The 25,136-nt window shown below is 38.4% G+C and overlaps 1 protein-coding gene across 1 annotated transcript in view; it reads left to right on the top strand.

Annotated features, from left to right (window-relative positions):
- Window positions 1–398: 398 nt before the first annotated feature.
- The window catches only part of LOC139115704 (uncharacterized), a 381,257-nt gene continuing 356,519 nt past the window's right edge, over window positions 399–25,136 (top strand). Inside the window, exon 1 of the mRNA XM_070678020.1 lies at window positions 399–3,366. The gene's annotated coding sequence lies outside the window, so the exon portion shown is untranslated. The remainder of the gene's footprint in view (window positions 3,367–25,136) is intronic.

Below are 25,136 nucleotides of genomic sequence, written 5' to 3' on the forward strand. Positions count from 1 at the left end.
AAACGCCAAGCAATGGAGGGGAATGAACAGTGTGATAATAATGGTATAATAAATGTTATCTTGTTTTAGGAATTGTGGGAGTTTCATTGACTGCATTAGGGCTATATTGGGGGCGTGCTCGGCATAATTGTCCTATTCGGAAAGATCCTCCCCAGAAAGCGAAAAAAACAGAGCACGTAGCAGCTCCCTCCGGAACAGTTCCGACAGGGGTTCCGAGGGGAGGGGAGGGGGGTACCCAGCTCCTCTACATTGCATGAGATGGAGTAATACATAATTTTATTATGACTAATGTTTCCAATGACGAAACATATAACTTCCGAAGAGGATGGTGATTCCTGCGACAGTGTCCTACTAAACCTGTTCTCCCCCATATTTTTTTATTTTTCTATTTTATATACTAGTCAGCAATCATGGATACTAAAACAGTTGTAAACACAATGTACGATGGTATTGTAATCGCAGGACTTGCGATGGGATATCTAATGATCTCCAGCAAATTTCTAAAAATTGATATGGGCGATCCAAGTCGACCAAATTTAATTCGATTGGCAAAATTAGGCGGTGCGACTGCTGCAGCGGTAGCAACCAAAGATCTCCTTGAACAGAAAAATATTATTCCTGCAGAACCTTATACTTTGTAATAATATACAACCATGGCTTCAGCTATAGGAATGACAGTTCTCGGTGCTGTATTAAATGCAACGGCATTCACAGGAGGAAATATTATCGGACAAAAGCTTTCTGGGAATGGTGACGCTCTTATTGAAGAGAAAGTCCGACATGATAAAGCATTAGAAAAATTTGAACATGATCGCAACGTCTGGTCAGAAAAAAGATTACTACAGGCTGACTGGGAAAGAGAAAATCAGGCAAAGGATGCACATGCTGCGGCAGAGTTAAGAGATACAGATGCAGAAATCCTGGAAGAAGCAGAAGCGGTGCAAAGCAACTCTACGTCAAGTCCAGTTCAATTCTCAGATTATTATCAGCCAAGTCAAGAGCAAAAAAAATATGAGATGATCTATATTGCTGGTGGATTGGTCGTGGGATGGTTTATCTTCCGATAGGGTTCCTTCGGAACGCACCGGTAGGCGGAACGACTACAGCAATTCAATACAAAAGCTAGTTGGCCAGTTATTGAAATTGATCATGTTTCCATCCTGATCTGTTATCCAAATACGCATTGAATCTATATAGTCTGAACCCTTTCTCAATGGCACGGAAATTGAGCTGTTTTTTAAATCATAGGTGATCTTTTCACCTATTCCTTTTGTATCCCGGATAGGAAGTGTTTGTAAACAGTTCGATACTACTCCCTGTATGTATTCGTCAGAGCCCCCTTCGGAACCGGAACGCTTTGTAACATATCTTCCAGTAAAATCAACGACATCTGAATGAACTATATATTTATTGACTGTTAAGAAATCTGCTCGACCTGGACTCATAGTACTTTTTGTCACGGGGTTGTTCTCATTTTTATCTGAAAAGCCGACGAGGTTAGCGAAGTTACCTGTAGCATTAAAAAATACTTTAACATCTTTAGCCAAAGTTAGAAGAACGCGGCCTGTCGACAGATCTTTTTCAAAATTAATTTTCTGTTTCAACCCGATTGCTTTATTTAACCTATCGATATTGTAGTTACCTGGTCGTATTGATTTAGTCTTCTTCGGTTGGTCGCCTACTTGATATTTAATATACTATTCGTCCCCGTTATGTTATACCATGAGTTAAAAAGTGAACACTCGAGCAGTCTTATCTTCGTAAACTGTGATATGTCAATACAAGGGTTAAAATTCATAGTAACCGGTTTGCCTGTTTTGCTTTCAATATCAATGATCATTGTCGTTGTATGTTGTATATTATTTAAATTTTACTGTATATAGGTTAATTATGTCTGATTCAATTAACTTCGGTTTAGGTACAATTCGTGTACAAAATCTTGAGCTTGAAGATTTAAGTGATGTTAAAGTTAACAATAATACTAAGATAGCTACTAATCATAATAAGGATTACGTCCTTTGTTATAAGGACCGCGAGAAACTTTTTGTCTTAGCCTCTGCCGCGGTGCAAACCCACGAGCATGCAGTAGAATTTTCTGAACTGAAAGACATTGATGAGTCCATAATAGACGCTACAAAGGCTTCGAATGATCCAACTCCTTTTGCTCTGACGTGGGATGGGGATAGTAAGAAATTCATGCCTTATAATGTACCGCGTAACATCTTAGATATATTGGATAGTGAAATTGTAGGTGGAGTTGATGAACCACCAGGAACTCTGAATGTGATTTATTTTGATAGCAATGTAAACAAATATAAATTGTCCGATTTTCGTCTTTATCTTAAGCCTAATAATCCATACATTACACTACTCGGTATACCGGTTCACCTTAAAATTAGTCCTCTTAATACAATAATGAAGACAGATAATACACTGCGAAGGTGGATAAACGAGGGGGAGAATTATTGTTCATATACAGCTAGCAGGGTTCCAGTAAGATTATTTTGGGATACCACTTTAAAGAAACTGGGTCTGAAAGTGTGGGGGGAGGACAGCTGAATTAAATTTACAGACAGTAAATCAACAGATGACTGATAATATGAAAATAATTGAGCATGGTACAGTTGTTATCAAATGTATAAAATTAGGTACAGGAGACGAGTTTGATGATTTAGTTGGAAATATTGCTTTAAAAACAGATTCAAGAACGAGTTGCCTATTTTCATAACTATTGATAAAAATCCAAAAGATTTAGATATTTTTACTCATACCGTTCCGACAGGGGAAGAAAGTAGCAACATTTCATTTGTTAAAAAAGATACAACTACTTACACTTTAGATATCAGTACCATTTATCTAAAACGTCTCATATTGTTTGAAGTAATGGTCTTCAGACATATTTTAAGTTCAGAGGAAATTTCTAAAATTTTATCTATCGGGTGAACAAGTTAACTAGAGTCGTTCAGAAAAAATTCCACAGAAACCTATCGGAACGATTTTTCTGAAAACTGTAGAATAACAGACATTGAACATGACATCACAAGTTGCTAAGCAACATTCGAAGCCTACCAGAACGGTATTGCGAAAGCGGTATTGCGAAATTCCTGGAAAGCCCTGCTGCGTCCCGATAGGGGTATTGCGCAACATCCCTATGGTTCCGGTAGGGAAAATCTCGTTCCGACGACTCCAAACATAGTGAAAAGGGACCAGCCAGCAGATAAAATTCACATCCAGAAACGAGAATCAGCTCCGAAACTGTTCCGATACGGGTCTTTGTAACAGCAGACCGGCTCCGGTACATCTCAGTCAGAATCTATCTAACAAATGAGAGAGAGAATAGAATGTCGTTCCGTTTTGATAGTGGGGGTGAGTCATAGCGCATTGCCCTGACTCAGCAGGGAATTTCCCTGCTTAGTTCAGGACAATGCACTGCTGCGCCAGCTGTTGCGCATACGTGAGTTCATATATAGGTCAGGGTCACTGAGCTACATGGATGGTGAGTAGTGTTCTGGGGAGGTGTGAGGAGATTTTGTAACTTTTTTAGGTAAGTGTCTCAGAAATAAAGTTATACTAACTACTGTCACCCTAATTTTGCAATATTGGTCGCAAATGTCGTAGCATTCGTTAGATTTCCTTTATATTTAATAACAAAATTATGAAAAAAATATACGGTTAATCAACATAAAGGCAGTTTTTATTAATATTAGGAATATACGAAGTTAAGAAGTTAAATATTTCACATGTCATCCGATATGTTTGCGTGCTCATTGAATAGTAATGACATTATTGCCCTCAAGTTTTAAAATACAATCCTTTTTTTGGAAACTATTCTTGTCGAATTATTTCCACGGTTTTACATTACATGTTCGCATACCTCTAGGTACCCTTTCCCGCTATTTGAATAGGCGCAACGAAAATAATTTGTACAGAATAATTGTGTCAAAGTAAGGTATAGAAATTGTTCCTCGTCCTACTAAAAGTGTCTACGTCATGCCAAAAACAACAACTTTCAAAATCAATCTGCATGCCTTGGAGTTGAGTTCTACCCATATGTCACATTGAGAGTTGCGCACTGTAGATAAGCTAGTAAAAATTGTAGAATGTGTCCCCTAAAGCCCATTCCAAAGTTCACAAAAAAGGTTTATTTCACACCTCTAAAGCTCGCCTTGAAAATAAGTGTGAATTGCGACCGGGATTTTGTGGCGGCGAGAACGAAGGCGGTTCGGTTGTGAATTTTACCCAAGTCCTAATGCTCCCATAATTGAGAAATTTGACGCACATCTGTCTCAGCAAGAAAGCTAAAGAGTATTCGATGTAATTGTTTTCCGAGCCGGATTTACGCCTTTTTTCAACGTACAACTTCAGGGATATAAAACATTCTCTTACCTCCATGCAATTCGATAGTAGGCAACAAGATACATTTTGCTTTTGAAATTTCGTGAATTGCCACTAAGTCATTGTCAACGTGACTGTCATTGTTCGTCTATGACGTTGACAAGTTTCAATCAAATTGATATTTGAATACAAACAAAGTGATAATCATCTTGGCCGACTCCCGATTTGCGCTTGTGAGGACAACTTAATTTCTGCGCAGAGTGCCTTAAAACAAACGCAGGATCGAAAAACTAGATCATACCAGTTTAGCGTGTCTCTTGACAAGCACCTTATAATACAGTGCAGTGCACATACGTAGTTTCTGCTCCTTTTAGCAGATTTTCATAGTTAAAAAACAAGATGGCCAAAGTTAGTCCGCTGCGTAGCTTGTTTGTTGATGTAGCTAAAGAATTATCGCAAGAATAGCTGGAGACTTAAAAACGGCTATTGAAGGGTAAACAGATCGCTATTCGTGAGATTGAAAAAATGCAAACAGCTGAGGACATATTCATTGAGCTTGAAGTAATGAGCTTGTATCGGAAACGAATCTAGCATTGCTAAAAGGCCTTATTAAAACCCTTAAACAAACATCCTCGTCACAGTTTGAAAAGTTTGAGGCAGAGCTGCGTAAAGTTGCACGGGTGGAGGAGACCTACAACAGCATGACCAGAGCACACGTAAGCTAGGACCACTTTCGCGTGAAAATTAAATTACATGATGCATACCATGGCATTACAAAAAATTATATGTAATTTTACTTTTTAGCATCACTGACATATATTATGCAACTAGTCGGACGGCCACAACTGGAAAAAGTATCGGTCCCCTAACTTACAAGCCGAAAAGGACACGGAGGTATAATTTGACCATGTTGATTATGTGCATTATCTAATTCTGAGCCAGCTAATAGAGCTAGGGGTCTGATTTTTGGTATATGGGCATAACTTAGGAATACAATTTTTTTGACAAAATGTCATGAGACCGCAATGACCTTTGACCTTGAATATACGTATGTGTCCATAACTAAGTAACCACAAGTACTACGTCTTCATATTTGGTATGATGGGAGACCTTATGACACCACATCCTGTTCCTCATTAATTATGCGCATATCAAATTCTGAGCCAGCTAATAGAGCTAGACGTCTGATTTTTGGTATATAGGGATAGCTTACCAATACAATTTTTTGACAAAATGTCATGTAATATCGATTACTTTTGACCTTCAATATACATATAGATGCATAACTCAGTAACAACAAGAACTATACCCTTCAAAATTGATAGATATTAGTATGGGGTGAGAACACCGCCAAAATTATCTTGAAAACTTTATTTTAACTTATCTCATTATTATTATTCCATTGTTTGGTGATTTAATGATAATTTTGTCAGTCTTTGGCCATTATTTTGCAATTATTTGATCATTATATGGATATTATTTTGACACGATTATGAACTTATTTGGTAATTCGGTTGTTTTGACATTATTCAGCATTGATGTGTTGATTTTGAACTTATCTTATCATTATTATTCCATTATTTATTGATTTGGTAACTTTTATGTCATTATTTGGTCTTTCATATGCGATAATTTGGTCATGATTATGACATTATCTTGATATTATCTTGACATAATTATGAATTTATTATGTTTATTCGGTTCTTTTGCCATCATTCGCGTTGATGTCTTGATTTAGAACTTATCTTATCATTATTATTCCATTATTGGTGATTGGTCATTTTTATGTCATTGTCTGGTCTTTCTTATGCGATTATTTGGTTATGATTACAAAATTATCTTGACATTTTTATGAATTTATCATGTTAATTCGGTTCTTTTGCCATTATTCGGCATTGATGTCTTGATTTGGAACTCATTTCATCATTATTATTCCATTATTTAGTGATTTGGTCATTATTTGGTTTTTCATATGCGATTATTTGGTCATGATTACGACGTTATCTTGATATTATCTTGACATTATTATGAATTATTATGTTAATTCGGTTCTTTTGCCATCATTCGGCATTGATGTCTTGATTTAGAACTTATCTTATCACTATTATTCCATTATTTGGTAATTTGGTCATTTTTATGTCATTATTTGGTCTTTCTTATGCGATTATTTGGTCATGATTACAGTATTATCTTGACATTATAATGTTTTTATCATGTTAATTCGGTTTTTTTTGCCATTATTCGGCATTGATGTCTTGATTTAGAATTTATCTTATCATTTATTATTTCATTATTTGGTGATTTGGTCATTTTTGTGTCATTATTAGCCATTATTATGCGATTATTTGGTCATGATTACAATATTATCTTGACATAAGCTTGGCTTTCAATTATCTGACCTCCTTTATTATCCGAACTCATTATTTGACCTGCATTTGAACCCTTCCCAGAAATCATTGCACATAGAGATTCACAATGGCGGTTGATACGGTCTGTCCCCTGGCATAGAGAGAGAAAAGCGTGCTTTGCGTAAGTTTTAAAGCGCAGTTCAGCACATCGCGTATCTAGAATAGTTGGGCGTGCTCGAAAACTGAGATCGATCACAATTTCGGTTTAAAAATCGATTGTTTTCGGCAGCGGAACTGGGCTGTGGTGGGTAGCCGACGGTGCCCTATAGTATTACACCTAGCCCGGCGTACAGGTCAGTGTACCGTTTGTTCTCAGCGTTATATGATACAGGCCCACGGAATGTTTCATAGATCGTCATCGGATGGGAAGTGACTAAGACCGACGTTCGGCCTTCGGCCACACAGTGTCAGTCACATCCCTTCAGACGACGATCTACGAAACGTTCCGTGGGCCTGTGTTATATGGTGGAGGCCATATAACACCGGAAACACACAAGACCTGTACGTACGCAGGGCTAGTTACACCCAGCCTGCCACACAGAAACCAATAAAGGTATCGATACCGTAGACGAAAACGAAAAGTTCCAAATTAAGACATCAATGCTGAATAATGGCGAAAGAACCAAATTAACATAATAAAGCGGTTCTGTCTGTGGCCTCTCAGCTAGGCGACTGATGCCGTATGTTGTGGGTTCGAATCCGATTGAAAACTAGCCGTATTTTCTACCCTGGGTTGGTAACACTGCTGGTGGACAGAATTGTCCCCGAGGTTATCGTTCGCCCAGTTAAAGCGATGAAATTCGTTTCTTCGCTTCGATAAAGTGTGTATGTGCGATGTATGATAGTGAGCATGCGTGCGTGAGTGCTTCATGAACTCTACAACATGTTGAGCGGTCTCAGTCAGAAAAGCTTAAAAACCAGAAAAACTTAGCCGGCTATTGAACCACTCTTTTTTTGGGAGTGGAGATTTAGCCGAGCGGTTCTCTTTGTGGCCTCTCAGCTAGGCGACTGATGCCGTATGTTGTGGGTTCGAATCCGATTGAAAACTAGCCGTATTTTCTACCCTGGGTTGGTAACACTGCTGGTGGACAGAATTGTCCCCGAGGTTATCGTTCGCCCAGTTAAAGCGATGAAATTTGTTTCTTTGCTTCGATAAAGTGTGTATGTGCGATGTATGATAGTGAGCATGCGTGCGTGAGTGCTTCACGAACTCTACAATGTGTTGAGCAGTCTCAGTCAGAAAAATGTAACAACTTAGCCGGCTATTGAACCACTCTTTTTTTGGGAGTGGAGATTTAGCCTTGCGGTTCTCTCTGTGGCCTCTCAACTAGGCGACTGATGCCGTATGTTGTGGGTTTAAATCCTGTAATCCTGTAACAATTTCAAAAACTACCGGCCGGTCTCCAACCTGCCATTTTTCTCTAAAATCCTGGAGAAAGTGGTTGCGCTACAATTGAGTTCGTATCTATCGGAGCACGGGTTATTGGAACCGCTACAATCTGCCTATAGGAAATTCCGCAGTACGGAAACAGCTCTTCTCAAAGTCCATGATGACATTTGCATTTCACTCGACACAGGCAAGCATGTTCTTCTTGTGCTTCTGGACCTCTCAGCAGCCTTTGATACGATTGATCACGCCATTCTCATTTCCAGGCTCTCTGACCTTGGTATTTCAGGCATACCATTGAAATGGTTCACCTCATACATCACAAATCGATATCAATGCGTGAACATAGAGGGCACACTATCAGCATCACAGCTACTGGAGTCTGGTGTCCCACAAGGATCTGTGCTTGGTCCTCTCCTTTTCTGTTTTACATCATCCCACTAGGTCAGCTTATCAGACGACACAACCTTAAATTCCATCTCTACGCAGATGACAATCAATTGTACTTATCTTTAGCACCACCTGATACCCAGTCTTCAGTCAATATTATGGAAAAGGCAGTACATGACATCAAGCTCTGGATGACTCACAACAAGTTAAAACTAAATGATGAAAAAACAGAAGTGCTACTTATTCGTTCCAAAAATTGCTGACATCATCATTGGTTCAAGTCCTGTTTCACTCACAGATTCAGCACGGAATATTGGCGTCGAATTTGATAGTCACCTCTCCTACCGGAAACATATATCGACTACATGCCGTTCTATTTACTTTACTTGTCAACAGCTTGTCCAAGCTGTACTTTCATCAAAACTGGACTAAGGTAATGCACTTTTATATGGCTTAGCTTACGACCACATCAAACCACTTCAACATGCACAGAATTCCGCTGCAAGAGTCGTCACCCGTACCAAGAAACGTCAACACATTACACCTATTCTCAAGAAGCTTCATTGGTTACCAGTGCAGTCAAGGATACAATTCAAAGTTCTCTATACTACCTATAAAGCACTCAACGGATTGGCGCCAACCTACATAACCGACCTCATCCAGGAAAAGCAGTGTACAAGGATTCTCCGTTCATCTGCTAAATGTTTTTTGAAGGAACCAAGCCTACAATCTTGACTCTTACGGTGGACGATAATTTTCGCGCACCACGCCTAGACTGTGAAATAAACTTCCTCTTGAAATTAGACAGAAGCCATCAGCCTCCAGCTTCAGAAAGAACCTGAAAACTTACTTATTCACTAAAGCTTTTGCTTAATTCTGTCCAGCGCCTTTGAACTATTGATTTTTAGGATACAGGCACTTTATAAATGGATTGATTGATTGATCGAAATCCGATTGAAAACTAGCCGTATTATTATTATTGTACTTTGGCCTCAGCCCAAGTACATTTGTTTTCATTCCGTGGGAAAAAACTCTGTAAGGTATAACCATTTCTGGCTGAGACCAGGGAGGGCAAAATGTCTTGGCTTCATCTTTCTTGGCATAATAAATGGCGTAATGATGCTAACTTAATGGTGGTGCTGCTCTCAGCCAGTCATGAATAAGTGAGATGTGAATATAAATGCTTCTCTATCTGAGTTTTTTGCCACAAAATCTTCTGAATATAATCAAAATGTGCATCGAAATGCAACAATTAATGCACCCTCCGTTTCCTAAGCGATGGCACGACCCTTGCTACACCCACTGGACGAGCCAAAGTGGGAGGGGTAATTTCAGTTTGGTCGAACAGGAGGGCTCGAGACCAGAATTTAACATTTAAACTTGAAACATGTTTAATCACTGACAAGATGTGGACTAGTGTTAATCAAAGTGAAAGTTTGAAAAGGAAAGGTTTTATATCCCGGACACAATGAAAAACATTACGACTGGAAACTGTACCCCCAGTTGAGAATAGTAATGCCCACAGCGATGGAGAACACTTATCCTTGAGCTGAGAAAACCAGACCATCATTTCGAAATAGAGCTGCAGATTCGAGAAGCTCGTTCAAAATAGCTAGGTACACCCCATAAGGGGTGGTTTCGAGTTTTGAGGGCATATTTCGCCTCCTTCATATACAAATCGTACGTTTGTTTTTCCAGGAGAACACACCATTTGACACAAAATTTGCATGTAAAGGGGTCGCCAGTAAGTACGTGGTCAAATCTGGCATAAAAACAATATGAAATGTTGGGTAAAGCCAGTCCAAAATAAACTGATTTGAACTTTTGTGTTTGTAATTTATACCACTGCAGTAACATTACCTTTTTTTGACAACATCACACAATGTAATACGTTTTGAAACTGAATACTCCGACGTATTCTGTGTCTCCTTTGCTAAAAAATACGGTATGCCGATTACCATGTAAGGAGATGATGACGTCAAGACAGATTTGTAGTGCGTTTGGTCCTGGGTGGTGCACGAAGTTTTCTCGAGGTAGCTTGTGTATTTATTTCCTAAATGGAGAGATTAGGGTCGATCTAAACGAAGGCCGAAGAATGTTATGATACTCTAAGCGAGCTGAACTCTAACGCGAATGGTTGGATAATTTGGAGGATGTCTAGAACCGGGATCTAGAATGATCTCGTCTCATTAAGATTATTTGGCGGTCAGTAGGCCTATTGAATTTCAACTGCGTCACAAGTTTGCGAAATGAGTATTCCGTCGAACGGTCAAAGAACGAACGATGTTTTAGAAATCTGGAGACATGGCACATCGCATTTTTATTTTAGTATTTTATATTTTACAAAGATTTAAGAAGCAATGATTTTGTCGAAATTCTGAAAAAAATGTAGGAAGATTTGATCGCGAACACATTTTCAATTGGGGTCAACTAGCCCTGCGTATGATGCTGTGTGTTCCGCTACAGCTAATCGCCCTGCTCACCACAGCCCTGCAAAGACCCGTACGTAGGGTCGGTGACTTCAAATCCATTTTGGGACTTCACGTAAAAAGCCAAATTACTGCCGAAATTCAGCGTTCTTGGGCCCAAGTCGTATCCCACCTACCTCAGCTATTCGATCGCTTCCAAAAATGACAGTCTTTTATTCACTTTTCGTAAATAACCGTCGATGTCTGCAACTCTCTCGCTAGCCCTGCGTACGATGCTGTGTGTTAGCTGTAGCACATAGCATCGTACGCAGGGCTAGGGGTCAACCGGATGCGCTATTTTGCGGGTTGCGGGTTGCGGGCATGAAAAAATGTGTGTTTTTTGATATCATTTTCGCCCTTCTCACACTTTAGATTAGTTCAACCGCCGATAAAAGCACAATTTTCAAAATCGTTTTCAATGCCGTTTCAAATAATTTTATTGTGGTGAACACGATTATAGTCCTAGGAAACTTTTCAAAGTCACGCTGGATCAAATGCTTGAAGGGGGCATATCATACTGCAGGTGCAAGTCATACGTTCATGATATTAGGAGATAAATTATTTAGAGCTGCAGACACAAACTCATCCAAAAATATTCCTATTACTACCCTTTTCAAAATTAGAGCGCGAAGCCACTGCAGTGAACTGCAATAAAACTGCTCACACTAATTAGTTTCAGCTGTAGCCAGCTGGCAAAGTCGACAACATTGTATGTCCCATGCAGACACTTTGTCTGGGGAAGTTGAAATAAAAAAGATTTGTACATGGACCAGTGCATGGTAATGTTACATTGTATCTTAATCTTGAACACAGGGTGCTAATCGTAGACTCTCATTTACAACTCGAGCCTAAGACAGAGCTAGTTTTGCCTTTGTACAAGCAGACTTTTTGGTTTTTACGAAGTAGCCTTGTTCAACACCAAAGTGGCCACGGCTACAGCTGAAACTAATTAGTGTAAGCAGTTCATCTAGGTAAGGTAAATTTACTGAATTTTGATCGACAAATAATCCTGAGCTTGAACGTGACTGCTCGCCTTCTTCGGAAGTCAAGTACCCAGCTGCCCATACACAGTTGCCCATATGGCCAGGTTTATGAGATTGTTTTCAAGCGACGGCGGCAGACCGTATGGGGCTCTGGATATGACTCTACCGCCGGTGTAGCTGTAATAACTATTGCGTTGTTTTTAGTGCCCACGGACGAAGTCCTGGGGGAGTTATAGGTTTGGTCATGTCAGTCCGTCCGTCCGTCCGTTCACGCAGATATCTCAGACATGCCCTGGTCAATTTCTTTCAAACTTTGCACAAGAATAGTCCCAAACCCCATACAGATGCATGTCGATTTGTTTCACAATGCGATCGAATTTGGCCGTGTTAGAGGACTTTTTAGTTTACACCTCCATAGACTCCCATGTATAAGGCAGTTCTCCATAGACTCCCATGTATAAGGCCGAGAAAAATAAAAATTTAGTTTCTCATCGTATTCATATTGCCTAAAGGATGCAGTGACACAGTTTTTTGTCCCCACGGATAAAGTCCAGGGGGCTTATAGATTGTGTCATATCCGTCCGTGAGTCTATCATGAGTCCATCGGTTCACGCAGATATCTCAGACATTTTGACAAAATATCATGTGACCTTGGTGACCTTTGACCTCAATATATATATTTGTCTACAACTCAGTAACCACAAGTGCTACATCCTTCATATTTGGTATGATAAGACACCTTATGACACCACATATTGTACCTCATTAATTATGCGCATATCTATTTTGAGCGAGCCAATAGAGCTAAAGGTCTGATTTTTTGTATATAGGAATAACTTAGCAATACAATTATTTTGACAAAATGTCACGTGACCTCAATGACCTTTGACCTCAAATAGATATATTTGTCCACAACTCAGTAACCACAAGTGCTACACCTTCATATTTGGTATTATGGGACACCTTATGACACCACATATTGTACCTCATTAATTATTTGCATATCTAATTCTGAGCAAGCCAATAGAGCTGGATGTCCGATTTTTGGTATATAATGATAACTATAGGGTAGAAATCTAAATATGCCCATCTAAATATTAGACATCTACCATCGAGAACAAAAGAATTTGCTGTAATTTGAATATTTAAGGAGTTTAAGCAATTTTCACTATAAATAAAGAACTCCTGCCTCAAACTCCACAAAAGTTGCTAGACATATTTTGCCGTTGTCATGCCATTGCTTCGTTTAATAACCAGTTAATCAAATGCCTAATTGACAGGAGGAAATCAAGACCATATTTGAATAGTAGTATATATGTCCTCAAAATTACTCTATCACGGCCCAAGTACTCATTGCCTTCAGCAATACTGCCTTGTTAGGGGACAAAGCCCTATGGGGCTTGTCCCCTATTGTATTTACTCTGGATCACTTCTTCTTTAGGGGACAAAGCCCTATGGGGCTTGTCCCCTACTGTATTTACTCTGGATCACTTCTTCTTTTTCCTCTTCTTCCGACAATTCTTTGCAAAGCTAGATCTCCAAAACCGTTGCGCGCAGCCTTTTCAAATTTGCAGGGCATATTAAGCATACTGAGTACTGGTGCACCTGACCCTTCATATTTTGATTGGATACATGACCTGGCTGTTATTAATTATTAAAATTTTAATTTCACCTAATTTGCATAATAATTGAAAAATCGAAAATCTGTTAAGAAACTTTTTAGACCATACTATCTAGATGCTACATACCAAATTTTAGGAATTTTCACCTTGTCGTTTATGAGAAGAAGATTTTTAAAGTATTATTTTTCTGATTTTTCAATAACCTTTGACCTCCCCTATACCTCTGCAGCTAAGCTATACCAATGGCTCATTCTCGCCTATGTGAGAGTTGTGGGGGGCCGGGGGCTAGTGACTACTGAACAATGACCTACAGGGGATCAAACTGCAAATCAATATTTTGAGGATGAACTTGACCTATGACCCTGGCATGTTTCTCTACCACATTGATTATGCACATATGTAATTCCAGCCTTCAAACTAGTGCAAGAGTTCTGATTTTTGTTACACAAGGACATGTATCAGTGTTACGGTTTTTTAACAAAATATCACATGACCAGCTCATCCTCTACCTCATTGATTATGCACATATCTATTCTGGGCAAGCCAATAGAGCTGGAGGTCTGATTTTTGGTATTTAGTGATAACTATTGAAAACAATTTTTTTCACAAAATGTCACATGACCTTGATGACCCTTGACCCCAAATATACATATCTGTCCATAACTCAGTAACCACAAGGGCTACACCCTTCATATTTGGTATGATGGGAGACCTTATGGTACCATAGGTCATGCCTCATTAAATATGCACATATCTAATTTTGGGCGAGCCAACAGAGCTAGAGGTCTGATTTTTGGTATATAAGGATAACTATGGGATACAATTTTTTTGACAAAATGTCACGTGACCTCGATGACCTTTGACCTCAATTACACATTTCTGTCAATAACTCAGTAACCACAAGGGCTACACCCTTCATATTTGGTATGATGGGACACCTTATGGTACCATAGCAGATGCCTCATTAAATATGTACATATCTAATTTTGGGCAAGCCAACAGAGCTAGAGGTCTGATTTTCGTATATAAGGATAACTATGGGATACAATTTTTTGACAAAATGTCACGTGACCTCGATGACCTTTGACCTGAATTACACATTTCTGTCCATAACTCAGTATCCACAAGGGCTACACAATTCATATTTGGTATGATGGGAGACCTTCTGGTACCATAGGTCATGCCTCATTAAATTTGCACATATCTAATTTTGGCAAGCCAACAGAGCTAGAGGTCTGATTTTTGGTATATAGGGATAACTATGGGATACAATTTTTTTGACAAAATGTCACATGACCTCGATGACATTTGACTTCAAATATACATATCTGTCCATAACTCAGAAGCCAAAAGGGCTACACCCTTCATATTTGGTATGATGGGAGACCTTATGGTACCATATAGGTCATGCCTCATTAAATATGCACATATCTAACTTTGGGCAAGCCAGAAGAGCTAGAGGTCTGATTTTTGGTATATAGGGATAACTATGGGATACAATTTTTTGACAAAAATGTCACATGACCTCGATGACCTTTGACCTCAAATATACATATCTGTCCATAACTCAGTAACCACAAGGACTACACCCTTCATATTTGGTGTGATGGGAGACCTTATGGTACCATAAGGTTATGCCTCATTAAATATGCACATATCTAATTATGGGCAAGCCAACAGAGGTAAAAGTCTGACTTTTAGTATATATAGGAATAACTATTGGATACAATGTTTTTGACAAAATATCACGTGACCTCGATGACCTTTTTTACATAAATATACATATTTGTCCATAACTCAGTAACCAATAGTCCTATACCCTTCATATTTGGCATAATCTTAGACCTTAGGATGCCACATGCAGTACCTCATAATTGTGCACATTTCTAATTTTGAGCTAGCAATAAACCTAGTGTTCTGATTTTTTGTTGACAGATGTAACATAAGGAAAGAAAGTTTTGTTGCAAAAAAGACATGTAACGGTAATGACCTTTGCCCTCTCTGAATACATTTGCCTTCTTTTTCCCACTTAAGATTGCTTTGGCCCCGGCATTGCTGCTTGCAGCTATATTTAGGGGACAAAGCCCTATGGGGCTTGTCCCCTATTGTATTTACTCTGGATCACTTCTTCTTCTTCTTCTTCTTCTTCTTCTTCTTCTTCTTCTTTTTCCTCTTCTTCCGACAATTCTTTGCAAAGCTAGATCTCCAAAACCGTTGCGCGCAGCCTTTTCAAATTTGCAGGGCATATTAAGCATACTGAGTACTGGTGCACCTGACCCTTCATATTTTGATTGGATACATGACCTGGCTGTTATTAATTATTAAAAATTTTAATTTCACCTAATTTGCATAAAAATTGAAAAATCGAAAATCTGTTAAGAAACTTTTTAGACCATACTACCTAGATGCTACATACCAAATTTCAAGAATTTTCACCTTGCCGTTTATGAGAAGAAGATTTTTAAAGTATTATTTTTCTGATTTTTCAATAACCTTTGACCTCCCCTATACCTCTGCAGCTAAGCTATACCAATGGCTCATTCCGGCCTATCTGAGAGTCGGGGGGGGGGGGGGGGCTGGGGCTAGTGACTACTAAACAATGACCTACAGGGGATCAAACTGCAAATCAATATTTTGAGGATGAACTTGACCTATGACCCTGGCATGTTCTCTACCACATTGATTATGCACATATGTAATTCCAGCCTTCAAACTAGAGCTAGAGTTCTGATTTTTGGTACACAAGGACATCTATCAGTGTTACGGTTTTTTAACAAAATGTCACATGACAAGCTCATCCTATACCTCATTGATTGTGCACATATCTAATTCTGGGCAAGCCATAGAGCTGGAGGTCTGATTTTTGGTATATAGTGATAACCATTGAAAACAATTTTTTTCACAAAATGTCACATGACCTTGATGACCCTTGACCTCAAATATACATATCTGTCCATAACTCAGTAACCAAGAGGGCTACACCATTCATATTTGGTATGATCGGAGACCTTATGGTACCATAGGTCATGCCTCATTTAATATTCACAAATCTAATTTTGGGCAAGCCAACAGAGCTTAAGGTCTGATTTTTGGTATATAAGGATAACTATGGGATACAATTTTTTTGACAAAATGTCACGTGACCTCGATGACCTTTGACCTCAAATATACTTATCTGTCCATAACTCAGTAACCAAGAGGGCTACATCCTTCATATTTGGTATGATAGGAGACCTTATGGTACCATAGGTCATGCCTCATTAGATATGCACATATCTAATTTTGGACAAGCCTACAGAGCTAGAGGTCTGATTTTTAGTATATAGGGATAACTATGGGATACAATATTTTTGACAAAATGTCAAGTGACCTCGATGAGCTTTGACCTCAATATACATATCTGTCCATAACTCAGTAACCAAGAGGGCTACACACTTCAAATTTGGTATGATGGACACCTTAGGGTACCATAGGTCATGCCTCATTAAATATGCACATATCTAATTTTGGGCAAGCCAACAGAGCAAGAGGTCTGATTTTTGGTATATAGGGATAACTATGGGATACAATTTTTTTGACAAAATGTCACGTGACCTCCATGACCTTTGACCTTTAATATACATATCTGTCCATAACCCTGTAACCAAGAGGGCTACACCCTTCATATTTGGTATGATGGGACACCTTATGGTACCATAGGTCATGCCTCATTAAATATGCACATATCTAATTTAGGGCAGGTCAAACAGAGCAAGAGGTCTGATTTTTGATATATAAGGATAACTATGGGATACAATTTTTTTGACAAAATGTCACGTGACCTCGATGACCTTTGACCTCAAATATACATATCTGTCCATAACTCAGTAACCAAGAGGGCTACACCATTCATATTTGGTATGATGGGAGACCTTATGGTACCATAGGTTATGCCTCATTAAATATGTACATATCTAATTTTAGGCAAGCCAACAGAGCTAGAGGTCTGATTTTTGGTATATAGGGATAACTATGGGATACAATTTTTTTTGACAAAATGTCACATGACCTCGATGACCTTTGACCTAAATATACATATCTGTCCATAACTCAGTAACCACATGGCTACATCATTCATATTTGGTATGATGGGAGACCTTATGGTACCATAGGTTATGCCTCATTAAATATGTACATATCTAATTTTAGGCAAGCCAACAGAGCTAGAGGTCTGATTTTTGGTATATAGGGATAACTATGGGATACAATTTTTTTTGACAAAATGTCACATGACCTCGATGACCTTTGACCTCAAATATACATATCTGTCCATAACTCAGTAACCACAAGGGCTAAACCCTTCATATTTGGTATGATGGGAGACCTTATGGTACCATAGGTCATGCCTCATTAAATATGCACATATCTAATTTGGGCAAGCCAACAGAGCAGAGGTCTGATTTTTGGTATATAGGGATAACTATGGAATACAATTTTTTTGACAAAATGTCACATGACCTCGATGACCTTTGACCTCAAATATACATATCTGTCCAAAACTCAGTATCCACAATGTCTACACCCTTCATATTTGGTGAGATGGGATACCTTATGGTACCATAGGTCATGCCTCATTAAATATGCACATATCTAATTTTAGGTAAGCCAACAGAGCTAGAGGTCTGATTTTTGGTATATAGTGATAACTATGGGATACAATTTTTTTTGACAAAATGTCACATGACCTCGATGACCTTTGACCTAAAATATACATATCTGTCCATAACACAGTAACCACATGGACTACATCATTCATATTTGGTATGATGGGAGACCTTATGGTACCATAGGTTATGCCTCATTAAATATGTACATATCTAATTTTAGGCAAGCCAACAGAGCTAGAGGTCTGATTTTTGGTATATAGGGATAACTATGGGATACAATTTTTTTTGACAAAATGTCACATGACCTCGATGACCTTTGACCTCAAATATACATATCTGTCCATAACTCAGTAACCACAAGGGCTACACCCTTCATATTTGGTATGATGGGACACCTTATGGTACCATAGGTCATGCCTCATTAAATATGCACATATCTAATTTTGGGCAAGCCAACAGAGCAAGAGGTCTGATTTTTGGTATATAGGGATAACTATGGAATACAATTTTTTCGACCAAATGTCACGTGACCTCAATGACCTTTGACCTCAAATATACATATCTGTCCAATAACTCAGTATCCACAATGTCTACACCCTTCATATTTGGTGAGATGGGATACCTTATGGTACCTAGGTCATGCCTCATTAAATATGAACATATCTATTTTGGGTAAGCCAACAGAGCTAGAGGTCTGATTTTTGGTATATAGTGATAACTATGGGATACAATTTTTTTGACAAAATGTACGTGACCTCGATGACCTTTGACCTCAATATACATATCTGTCCATAACTCAGTAACCACAAGGACTACATCCTTCATATTTGGTATGATGGGATACCTTATGGTAAGATATGCTGTACCTCATTAAATATGCACATATCAAATTTCGATGACCTTTTTTCCATAAATATACATATTTGTCCATAGCTCAGTAACACAGAGTCCTATACCCTTCATATTTGGTACGAACTTAGACCTTATGCTGCCACATCCAGTACCTCATAATTGTGCACATTTCTAATTTTGAGCTAGCAATAAACCTAGTGTTCAGATTTTTTGTTGACAGATGTCACTGCATAAAAACCCTATAATACTTACTGTATTAACATGGATTATTGCTTGTATTTTAGCTGAAGAGTGCATATACAGATGAATACAGTCAAGAATCCATTTTTTGTATTCAGCAAGCCTGTATTCATGTGGATTCATGTGAATTCACGTGTATTATACTATAATACAGGCAACTCATTAATGTGAATTTATCTGAATTATTGGGTTTTCATGCAGTGTGTAACATAAGGAAAGAAAGTTTAGTTTGAAAAAAGACATGTAACGGTAATGACCTTTGCCCTCTCTGATTACATTTGCCTTCTTTTTCCCACTTAAGATTGCTTTGGCCCCGGCATTGCTGCTTGCAGCTATATTATTAATTATTAAAAATTTTAATTTCACCTAATTTGCATCAAAATTGAAAAATCGAAAATCTGTTAAAAAAAATTTTTAGACCATACTACCTAGATGCTACATACCAAATTTCAGGAATTTTACCTTGCCGTTTATGAGAAGAAGATTTTTAAAGTATTATTTTTCTGATTTTTCAATAACCTTTGACCTCCCCTATACCTCTGCAGCTAAGCTATACAAATGGCTTATTCTGGCCTATTTGAGAGTCGTGGGGGCCGGGGGCTAGTGACTACTGAACAATGACCTACAGGGATCAAACTGCAAATCAATATTTTGAGGATGAACTTGACCTATGACCCTGGCATGTTTCTCTACCACATTGATTATGCACATATGTAATTCCAGCCTTCAAACTAGTGCTAGAGTTCTGATTTTTGGTACACAAGGACATGTATCAGTGTTACGGTTTTTTAACAAAATGTCACATGACCAGCTCATCCTATACCTCATTGATTATGCACATATCTAATTCTTGGCAAGCCTATAGAGCTAAAGGTCTGATTTTTGGTATATAGTGATAACCATTGAAAACAATTTTTTTCACAAAATGTCACATGACCTTGATGACCCTTGACCCCAATATACATATCTGTCCATGACTCAGTAACCACAAGGGCTACACCTTTCATAATTGGAATGATGGGAGACCTTATGGTACCATATGTCATGCCCAATTAAATATGCACATATCTAATTTTTGGCAAGCCAATAGAGCTAGAGGTCTGATTTTTGGTATATAGGGATAACTATGGGATACAATTTTTCTGACAAAATATCACGTGACCTCGATGACCTTTGACCTCAAATATACATACCTGTCCATAACTCAGTAACCACAAGGACTACACCCTTCATATTTGGTAAGATGGGATACCTTATGGTAAGATATGCTGTACCTCATTAAATATGCACATATCTAATTTTAGGTAAGCCAATAGAGCTAGAGGTCTGATTTTTGGTATATAGGAATAACTAAGGGATACAATTTTTTTGACAAAATGTCACGTGACCTCGATGACCTTTGACCTCAAATATACATACCTGTCCATAACTCAGTAACCACAAGGACTACACCCTTCATATTTGGTAAGATGGGATACCTTATGGTAAGATATGCTGTACCTCATTAAATATGCACATATTTAATTTTGGGCAAGCCAACAGAGCTAGAGGTCTGATTTTTGGTATATAGGGATAACTATTGGAAACAATTTTTTTGACAAAATGTCACATGACCTCGATGACCTTTGACCTCAAATATACATATCTGTCCATAACTCAGTACCCACAATGACTACACCCTTCATATTTGGTATGATGGGAGACCTTTTGGTACCATATGTCATGCTTAATTAATATGCACATATCTAATTTTGGGCAAGCCAACAGAGCTAGAGGTCTGATTTTTTGGTATATAGGGATAACTATGGGATACAATTTTTGTGACAAAATATCATGTGACCTCGATGACCTTTTTTCCATAAATATACATATTTGTCCATAACTCAGTAACCAAGAGTCCTATACCCTTCATATTTGGTACGATCTTAGACCTTATGATGCCACATGCAGTACCTCAGAATTGTGCACACATCTAATTTTGAGCTAGCAATAAACCTAGTGTTTAGATTTTTTGTTTACAGATGTAACATAAGGAAAGGAAGTTTAGTTGGAAAAAAGACATGTAACGGTAATGACCTTTGCCCTCTCTGATTACATTTGCCTTCTTTTTCCCACTTAAGATTGCTTTGGCCCCGGCATTGCTGCTTGCAGCTATATTTAGGGGCCCAAGCCGACCGGCTGGGCCCCTATTGGTTTTATAGGAGTTCAACTTTCTTCTTCTTCTTCTTCTTCTTCTTCTTCTTCTTCTTCTTCCGCTCTTTTTTTGTCGACCTAGAACTCAACCACCGCTTACCGCAAACTTCTGAAACTTGCAGGGCTAATAGGTACCTATGAGATCTCGTGCACCTGGGTATACAAATTTCGATTGGTCACGTGACCTGGCGGCCATATTGGATTTTCCAAAAACCTAAAAATGGCTTCTCCAGAAGACCCAGGGGTCTAGTCGATTTGAAATTTTTTGTATAGCAAGCATAGCCTAAGGTCTTAAGAATTTGCCAATAAAATCGCATGCGGTCACGTGACCTTGGCCGCCATATTGGATTTTGCGAAAATCGTGATTTAATCTTTAAAAATCTTCTTCTCCAGAACCAAAACACCGATTTGACTGAAATTTCACATGTAACATCTTAAGTGTGATCTCTTTTAAGTTTGCGAAAGGCGTTTTGATCGTCACGTGGTTTGGCCGCCATATTGGATTTTGCAAAATCGTGATTTAATCTTCAAAAATCTTCTTCTCCAGAACAAACACACCGATTCAACTGAAATTTGACATGTAGCATCTTAAGTGTGATCTCTTTCAAGTTTGCGAAAGGCGTTTTAATCGGTCACGTGGTCTGGCCGCCATATTGGATTTTTGCGAAAATCGTGATTTAATCTTCAAAAATCTTCTTCTCCAGAACAAACACACCGATTCAACTGAAATTTGACATGTAGCATCTTAAGTGTGATCTCTTTCAAGTTTGCGAAAGGCGTTTTAATCGGTCACGTGGTCTGGCCGCCATATTGGATTTTTGCGAAAATCGTGATTTAATCTTTAAAAATCTTCTTCTCCAGAACCAACACACCGATTCGACTGAAATTTGACATATAACATCTTAAGTGTGATCTCTTTCAAGTTTGCGAAACGCGTTTTGATCGGTCTCTTGGTCTGGCCGCCATATTGGATTTTGCGAAAAATCTGATTTAATTGTTGAAAATCTTCTTCTCCAGAACCAACACACCGATTCGACTGAAATTTGACATGTAACATCTTAAGTGTAATCTCTTTCGAGTTTGCGAAAGGCGTTTTGATCGGTCACATGGTTTGGCCGCCATATTGGATTTTGCGAAAATCGTGATTTAATCTTTAAAAACTTCTACTCCAGAACCAATACACAGATTCGATTGAAATTTGACATGTAACATCTTTAGTGTGATCTCTTTCAAGTTTGCGAAAGGCCTTTTGATCGGTCACGTGGTTTGGCCGCCATATTGGATTTTTCAAAAATCGTGATTTAATCTTTAAAAATCTTCTTCTCCAGAACAAACATAGAATTGACTGAAATTTTGCATATACCATCTTTAGGTGATGTGTTTCAAGTTTGTGAATAGGTTTTGATCGGTCTCGTGTTTGGCCGCCATATTGGATTTTCCGTAAAATATTAAATTCCAAGTGAAACGTACAGTAACTATTAGATGATGTTCAAAATCCTACTTTTTCAAGCTCGAATTTTGCACATCATATCATTATTGCAAGATTTTTCAACCATGTTCACCGCTTGGGCCCCGCCAACGCTGCTTGCAGCTTTAATTTTATTTTATTTTATTAGGGGCCCAAGCCTACCGGCTGGGCCCCTATTGGTTTTACTGGAGTTCAATATTCTTCTTCTTCCTCATCTTCTTCTTCTTCTACTGTCCCTTTTTTGCCCCTCTTGATCTCAGGAACCGCTTAACGTTAACTTCTCAAACTTACAGGGCTAATAGGTACTAATGAGTACTAGTGCATATTATCCTTAAAATTTTGATTGGTCACGTGACCTGGCGGCCATATTGGATTTTCCAAAAACCTAAAAATGCCTTTTCCTGCTGACCTAGGGGTCTAGTCAGTTTGAAATTTTTATATAGCAAGCATGACCTAAGGTCTTAAGAATTGGCAAATAAAATCGCGTGCGGTCACGTGACCTTGGCCGCCATATTGGATTTTCGAAAAATACCATTTTAATCTTTAAAATCTTCTTCTCAAGAACCAACACACTGATTGAGCTGAAATTTTGCTCATGTCATCCTTAGAGTGTTCTCTTTCAAGTTTGCGAAAGGCGTTTTGATCGGTCGCGTTGTTTGGCCGCCATATTGGATTTTGAGAAAATCGTGATTTAATCTTTAAAAATCTTCTTTTCCAGAACCAACACACGGATTCGACTGAAATTTGACATGTAATATCTTAAGTGTGATCTCTTTCAAGTTTGCGAAAGGCGTTTTGATCGGTCACGTGGTTTGGCCGCCATATTGGATTTTGAGAAAATCGTGATTTAATCTTTAAAAATCTTCTTCTCCAGAACCAACACACCGATTCGACTGAAATTTGACATGTAACATCTTAAGTGTGATCTCTTTCAAGTTTGCGAAAGGCGTTTTGATCGGTCTCGTGATTTGGCCGCCATATTGGATTTTCGAAAACTACCAATTTAATCTTCAAAAATCTTCTGCTCCAGAACTAACACACTGATTGAGCTGAAATTTTACTCATGTCATCCTTAGAGTGGTCTCTTTCAAGGTTGCAAAAAACATTTGGATCGGTCACGTGATTTGGCCACCATCTTGGATTTTGCGAAAATCGCAATTTCATCTTCAAACATCTTCTTCTCCAGAACGAAAACACTGATTAGGCTGAAATTTTACACATGTCTTCCTTAGAGTGATCTCTTTCAAGTTTGCACAAGACATTTGGATCGTTCACGTGATTTTCAAAAAATAGCAATTAACCTTTAAAAATCTTCTCCTCCAGAAAAAGATCACCGATTGATCTGAAATTTTACTCGTGTCATCCTTCGAGTGATTTCTTTCAAGTTTGCGAAAAACATTACGATCGGTAACGTGATTTGGCCGCCATCTTGGATTTTGCGAAAATCACAATTTAATCTTTAAAAATCTTCTTCTCAAGAACCAACACACAGATTGAACTGAAATTTCACTCGTAACCTTGTAAGTATGATCTCTTTCAAGTTTGGGAAAGACATTTAGATCGGTCACGTGGTTTGGCCGCCATATTTGATTTTGCGAAATTCGCAATTTAATCTTTAAAAATCTTATTCTCCAGAAAGAAAACACACCGAATAAAATGACATTTTACTCATATCTTTCTTAGTTTGAGCACTTTAAAGTTCCTGATAGGCAATTGGATCGGTGAAGTACTTTGGCCGCCATATTGGATTTTCCGTAAAACATGCAATTCCAGGTGAAATGTACAGTAACTATAGATGATGTTGAAAATCCTACTTTTCCAAGCTCGAATTTTGCACATAATATCATTAGTGCAAGAACTTTTCACCATGTTAACCGCTTGGCCCCGCCAACGCTGCTTGCAGCTTTAATTATTATTATTATTATTATTCTGTCGCACTTCTGCAACTACCAGGCGAACACCGTTGCACCTAGAGACTTCATATTTAGTACACAGGTACAAGTCAGCAAAAGTAAATTTTTTGACACATGATCATAACAAAAGGTCACGTGACTTCATTTTTATAAAAACTAACCAATCAAAATTCTGTCCAAAATTTTGTAGACCATAGGGTTGGGCTCCTTCATGCCAAATTTCAAGGTCTT

Source organism: Ptychodera flava, chromosome 2 (genome assembly GCF_041260155.1).
Source record: "Ptychodera flava strain L36383 chromosome 2, AS_Pfla_20210202, whole genome shotgun sequence".
Taxonomy (NCBI): Eukaryota; Metazoa; Hemichordata; class Enteropneusta; family Ptychoderidae; genus Ptychodera; species Ptychodera flava.